The sequence below is a fragment of the Mesoplodon densirostris genome, chromosome 12, assembly GCF_025265405.1.
Source record: "Mesoplodon densirostris isolate mMesDen1 chromosome 12, mMesDen1 primary haplotype, whole genome shotgun sequence".
Taxonomy (NCBI): Eukaryota; Metazoa; Chordata; class Mammalia; order Artiodactyla; family Ziphiidae; genus Mesoplodon; species Mesoplodon densirostris.
This window is the reverse complement of record NC_082672.1, coordinates 53,730,142-53,736,141: the sequence shown is the minus strand read 5'-3', so window position 1 is coordinate 53,736,141 and position 6,000 is coordinate 53,730,142. Positions and strand designations below refer to the sequence as shown.

Genomic DNA, 6,000 nt, shown 5'->3' with positions numbered 1-6,000 from the left:
GGCTACTTGAGTGCTTAAAAGGCGGGAAGTGGGCAAGGTGGTCCTGAGAAGAGACAAACCTGTCTACATCCTCCTGCCCGCCCTCCCCCTCCAACCCACCTTGGGCTTTATACAGCACTCCGTGAATATCACGGAGAGCACTGAGGGCAGGTCAGTCATAAGGGCACTGCACGGTGAGAGTGAGAAACGAAAGGCAGGGTCCATTCCCCACACGTCCCAGATTTGGGTGAGGGAGAGCACGATAGTGCCGGGTGATTTAGGTGCATTGTTGGTACCCGGGAAGCCAGAGCATTCATTGCTTTATGCACTCAGTAAACACCCTGCCTAGCTAGCTATGACGGAACAGGCACTGGGGTGAGTGCTGGGGTTCGAAATGTGAGTCGGACAAAGCCCTCAGCCTCAAGCTGCTGAGAGTCTGGTACAACAAGTATGCAAGGAAACACATTAAAAAATAAACAATATAAAAGTTCATCATAACATGATGTGAAGAGAATACAGAGATGGAATAAAGGAGCAAATGATTACCTTGACCTGAGTGGGAGCAAAGTGGTCAGGGGGTGGAGGGGGAGGGGGAGGGGGGTCGTCTAGGCTTTGGTGACATGAGCCAGACCTTAAAAAATAAAAAAGAAACCCATCAAGGAAAAATGAGAAAATAAAATTCTAAGCAGAGGGAACGATCCATGGAAAGGCACAGGCGTGTACAATAGTATGGAGCACTCGGGCAACACCGGGGCCTTCAGGATGGCTAACAGTGCTGAGGGTAGAGGCAGGAAGCCAGGCCGTGGGGACCCTTGAACCCCAGGCTAAAGGATCTCAACTCCATCCCATACTCTTGGGGAGCCACAGAAAGCTAGCGGGTGGGCAACAGAGCCACTTAATCTGCACTGTGTTTTACAAAGATCACTCTGGCTGGAGAGCACAGATCAGAGGAAAGCCAGACTGAATGAAATGGAAAGTTATGGCTCAGGTTCAGAGGAAAGCAATGGGAGCTTTCACTAGGGCAGTGGCCATGGAAATGGAGAAAACAAGCAGGGTGGGAGCCAAGTTTAGGAATCAAGTTTATGAGGTTGAATCATGACAGGATTTAAGGAATGAGGAGGAGGAACTACATCTAGAATGACTCCTGGGTTCTTGGGTGCTGGAAAATGAACACAGGAGAGAAAGTTTGAGGAGTGTGTTGGATGATGAGTCGAGACTGGAATATTTTGAGTTTTAGGTTCCCGTGGCTTGTTCAAGCTTGAAATGTAGGAGAGAGGTCAATGCTGAGTAAATATCTCAGAGACTCATCTCTTCCAAAATTGGGCAAAGCCTCAGCACAGAGGCACCCAGGATATATTTTTTAATTAGAGAAGAGTGTAGTGGAAAAGTGTAGTAGGAATGAGAATGCCAGAGGAATACTAAAGATGAAGAGACTGTCACTCATGGACATGGTACATTTCAAATTTACTGTATTTGAGGATAAGTACCAAATTCTCATTGTCTAGTAAGCTTGGTGAACCTCTTCTAGGTAAAAAAATATATATACATATATTTTTCCCTTTTCCTTAAACTTTATGTGGAAATCACTGCATTAAGAGTGACAAGTGGGGGCTTCCCTGGTGGCGCAGTGGTTGAGAATCCGCCTGCCGATGCAGGGGACACGGGTTCGTGCCCCGGTCTGGGAGGATCCCACATGCCACGGAGCGGCTAGGCCCGTGAGCCATGGCCGCTGAGCCTGTGCGTCCGGAGCCTGTGCTCCGCAACGGGAGAGGCCACAACAGTGAGAGGCCCACGTACCGCAAAAAAAAAAAAAAAAAAAAAAGAGTGACAAGTGGGCTTCCCTGGTGGCGCAGTGGTTGGGAGTCCGCCTGCCGGTGCAGGGGATGCGGGTTCGTGCCCCAGTCCAGGAACATCCCACATGCCACGGAGCGGCTGGGCCCGTGAGCCATGGCCCCTGAGCCTGCGCGTCCGGAGACTGTGCTCCGCAACGGGAGAGGCCACAACAGTGAGAGGCCCGCGTACCGCAAAAAAAAAATTTTTTTAATTAAAAATTTTAAAAAAAAGAGTGGCAAGTGACCTCATTTCCAATTCCAAATTTGTTTTTACTTTTCCTAAAAACTGAAAGTGATGCTTCTGAGCAGAAATGGATAAGCATTTTAAGGACTGCCTTCTTCTATGAAATCCAGCCCATATCAAACTTTTTTTTTTTACTAGAAATTTCTAATACATTACGAAGACTCATATTTCTTTAAATAGAAAATAAAAGTCCACTTTCCCATCACTTAGATCAGAAAGACTGCTTCTTGTTTGCTGGGGGGTTTTTATAGTTGCAGCTTAAATTCAGGATGATTTTAACGAGGCAGGGAAGACGTACATCCCTCTGCAAAAAGAGGAACTTTCACAACTAGTGAAAACCAAGAGTGCTGATACAAGGGGCTGGGGGAAAATGATGTGACCACAGCAGCGTGGTGAAGGGAAACGTAGCCCCAGCTGCCTTTCCCAGCCCGCATGCTGGTCCCACACACACCCCCATGCTACGGATGCTCCTCCGTGGGCTCCATCTGATCCCCGAAGCAGGTACCACAATAAAGAGTCCAATGCCTATCTTTGCTTCTAATACTGAAACCAGCTGTGTTTATCCCTCCCTGACTACCTCACCTTCTGACTGCCCTCGTAGCCTGCACAGAAAAAATGTCTTCAGGCCAGACAGGCAACCTTTCAGCTTCACGGAGCACGTAATTTCTTAATAGCAAACGCCTTCTGTAGGCTTGTTTTCAAAAACTGCAAGTACCCAGTAGAAGCCACGGTGATATATAAAGGGATGTTCTCCTCTTAGAAGGAGAAGCTTCAAAGCAATCCCTGACATGCCAGAAGTCACTGCTTTTCCAGTAAATATTATCTATTTTGGCCAGAGAATTCTAGGTTTGGGGATAAATTCAAAGATGAAGAGCCTGTGTTTGGTGTAGCCTTTCTATTTATATTCTAAGCTGGAAACGTCATCCACTGGGTATGTATAACCTCACAAAGCGGCCGTTCAGAGGGAGTGGAGCAAAAGCTCACTTTGACTTCACTGACCCTGTCCTTGAAAAGCCATCAGCAAGCATGCAGGCAGGCCCAGCGCAGGTGCTGTAGTGATGGATGCAAGAAGCAGGGGTGGAGGGAAGCCTGTGCTCCAAGGAGTGTCCACCTCACAGGAGAAGGGCACGCACCCTTGTAGAAAGGAAGGTTAAGGGATTTGATGCATACCTTCTTAAGATGTAAAAATACTGTAAAATAATTGCTATACTAATTATGAGTACTTTATATGTAGTTGTTATAGAATTTACTTAAGGAATTACACGGGTTTTTGGCTTGTGTTTTGTGTGTGTGTTTGCTTAATTTGTGTCCTCAATTTTCATTCATCAGATGTCCTTTCTGTCCCCAGCCTGGGCTCCAATTTCACCATCTTTCACACGCTCGCCACAATCTTCCCCATAAGCTTCACCAACAGCTCAGCTGGACCATTGCTACTGACACAAAGTACCTTTCATTCTGCAGAGAATCAGCCTCAGCAAAGCCATGAACATCTTTTTTGGTTTTTTTGATGAGAGGAGGGGGATAAAATTGTTCACTCTGACTTAGAGATCTCACCTGGGGCAGCTCTAACTCTTTACCTCTTCATGATCATAACAAGCATGCCACGCAAACTCTTCTCTACCAGATGCAAAATAAAGTCTCAAGATCTCTGACACAAAGGAATTCATGAGCCAACCAGATCCAAGGCAGTAAAGAGGCAGTGTCTAGAGAAACAAAATGGAGGGAAAATGTAGACAGAGCCATGACGCTGATTGGAATAACTGAGATTTAATTGGGCTGAACACAGGATGAGAAGTTAGAGACACGGGTATTTGAATCCCACTTTGCCATTGACTCACACGGCAGCTGCTCATGTCCTCTTTGCCTCAATCCCTCCATGGTGTCATTTAAATCACCTACCTATCTAGGACACACAAAGTTAGCCACTTTTCTTGGACCAAGTTTTCTATGTGGTTGGTGTGAAAAGCAGCATTCTTGGGAATATCTACTTCTTAGGAGAAAACTTAAGTCTCCAGTCCTCTTAGTGTCCAAAGACTAGGGTCATCTGTCAACAGATGCCCAGAGGCCTCTTGCCCATCCCTGAGCCCCCGAAGCCTAGACAAATAATTTTTTTTTTCAGCTAAGAGGGTCTGGCTGGGGGTTCCAGATTGAATCTCACAGGTATCAGCCCTTGACGGAGTCACTGTGGGTTCAGAGCTTAGTCTTCAGAAACTAAGCTGCAATTAGCTGAGCCAGTGGGAGCCCTTCTGGAGGCAATGGGCTCATGCTACCCAAACCCACACAAGAGCAACTGTTCCAGCACCACACAAATGAACTGATGAGCTGGGAGGCCTGAGTCCACGCATCTGTGGAGGTTGCCGTTTCCTGGTTGGGTCAGTCATCCAGCAGGTCCACGAGGGAACTCCTGCTTAGTGAGCTCCACTTTCCATCAGGAGTAGCTGGTCGTTGTCAAGGACTAGCTCCTGCTGGAAACACTCTTAGAGACTGCTCCTCTCTTCCCAGGAAGCTTTCTATACCAAGAACTGAGGCTGGCTGCCCTGAAATTGAACACATTCTTATCCAGATACAGATGGATGGACTTCTTCCTTGGCTTGCTTTTTCCTGGCCCTTGTACCTAGCACACCCTTCTATTGCAGGCTAACAATTAGTCAAATTGAAATGCAGCTGAGTAGTGCACACTTTCTTAACATGCTACATTTCTGGCTTTTGCTGATAACATCCTAGGATCAGTGGCAGCATTTTAACAAACCATCTCTTAAGGCGATCGCCTTCATTTTCTGTTGACCCTTTCCAGCTTTTGTTTCACAGGACAGGTTTTCTCACCAGGGCCCCAAATTTTGAGAGTCTGCCTTCAGAGCCTGCTACTTCCCAAGAGATTGTCTGTGCAGACATGCCACTTGGGTGTCTCTGAAACAGAATCAAAACAGGCCTGACATGTGTCACACACAACTAGGCATCCTTAAATGAGCTACACTGTGTAACAAGAGAAATCAGACCCACCAAGGCTATAGTTAGCTTTTTCTCAGTAAAGAATGCTACACTGCAGTATACCAACAGTATACTGTCCTTGGGAACAGTAAAGAATGTTCCCAAAGGACAGTCTTTGGACCAATTGATTCAACTGATTAAAAAACTATGCAACTGTTAAAAATATATATTCCCTGGTCCCCATACCAAACCTACAAATATTAGAATCTCTTTGGTAAGATCCAAGATTCTGTATTTTTTTTTAACTTTCTTAGGCATTTCTTTTTTTTCTTTTTTTTTTAGCTAGAATCTCAGTTCTGCTGTTACTTAGGGACGTACACTGGGGAAGTTACTAAATCTCTTTGAGCCTTAGTTTCTTTCTCTGTAAAATGTTTATAATACCCACACCTTAGGGTTTTTGTGAAGAATAAATGAGATGATATGAGGGAACTACCAGACACAAAGTAGGCACCTTAGACTTGGTAGCTATCAACAACAATAATAAAAGAGCAATGCAAATGAGAATGGCCTTGCATCTGAAGCAGGAAAGAAACCAGGAGGGACTGAGCACAACACTGGGTCACACACTGAGGGGCAGATGCCCTTGAAGGTGCTCGGACACCATTCATCCCAACAGGCAGACACAGCATCCAAGTGCAGGCCCAGCTGTCAGCACGAGAAGCACAACAGGAAAGAGCAGGGATGTCTTGGGACATCCTAAGGAGAAGCTCTTGGGACTAGAAGGAGGAGCCTAGAAGCAAGGAATCCAAAAGCCTCAGAAATTCAGGCCAACATGCAGCCTCAAAGAAAGCCACGTAATCTGGCCATCCCACTTCTGGGTTTATATCCAAAGGAAATAAAACCACTGTCTCAAAGAGGTATCTGCTCTTCCATGTACACTGCACCATTATTCACAATAGCCAAGATACAAAACAACCTAAATATCTGTCAGATGAATGGGTAAAGAATATATGATGA

The 6,000-nt window shown here is 45.9% G+C and overlaps 1 pseudogene; it reads left to right on the top strand.

Moving 5' to 3' along the window:
• Positions 1–334: 334 nt before the first annotated feature.
• Positions 335–6,000, top strand: part of LOC132499851 (large ribosomal subunit protein eL6-like) — a 29,302-nt pseudogene continuing 23,636 nt past the window's right edge.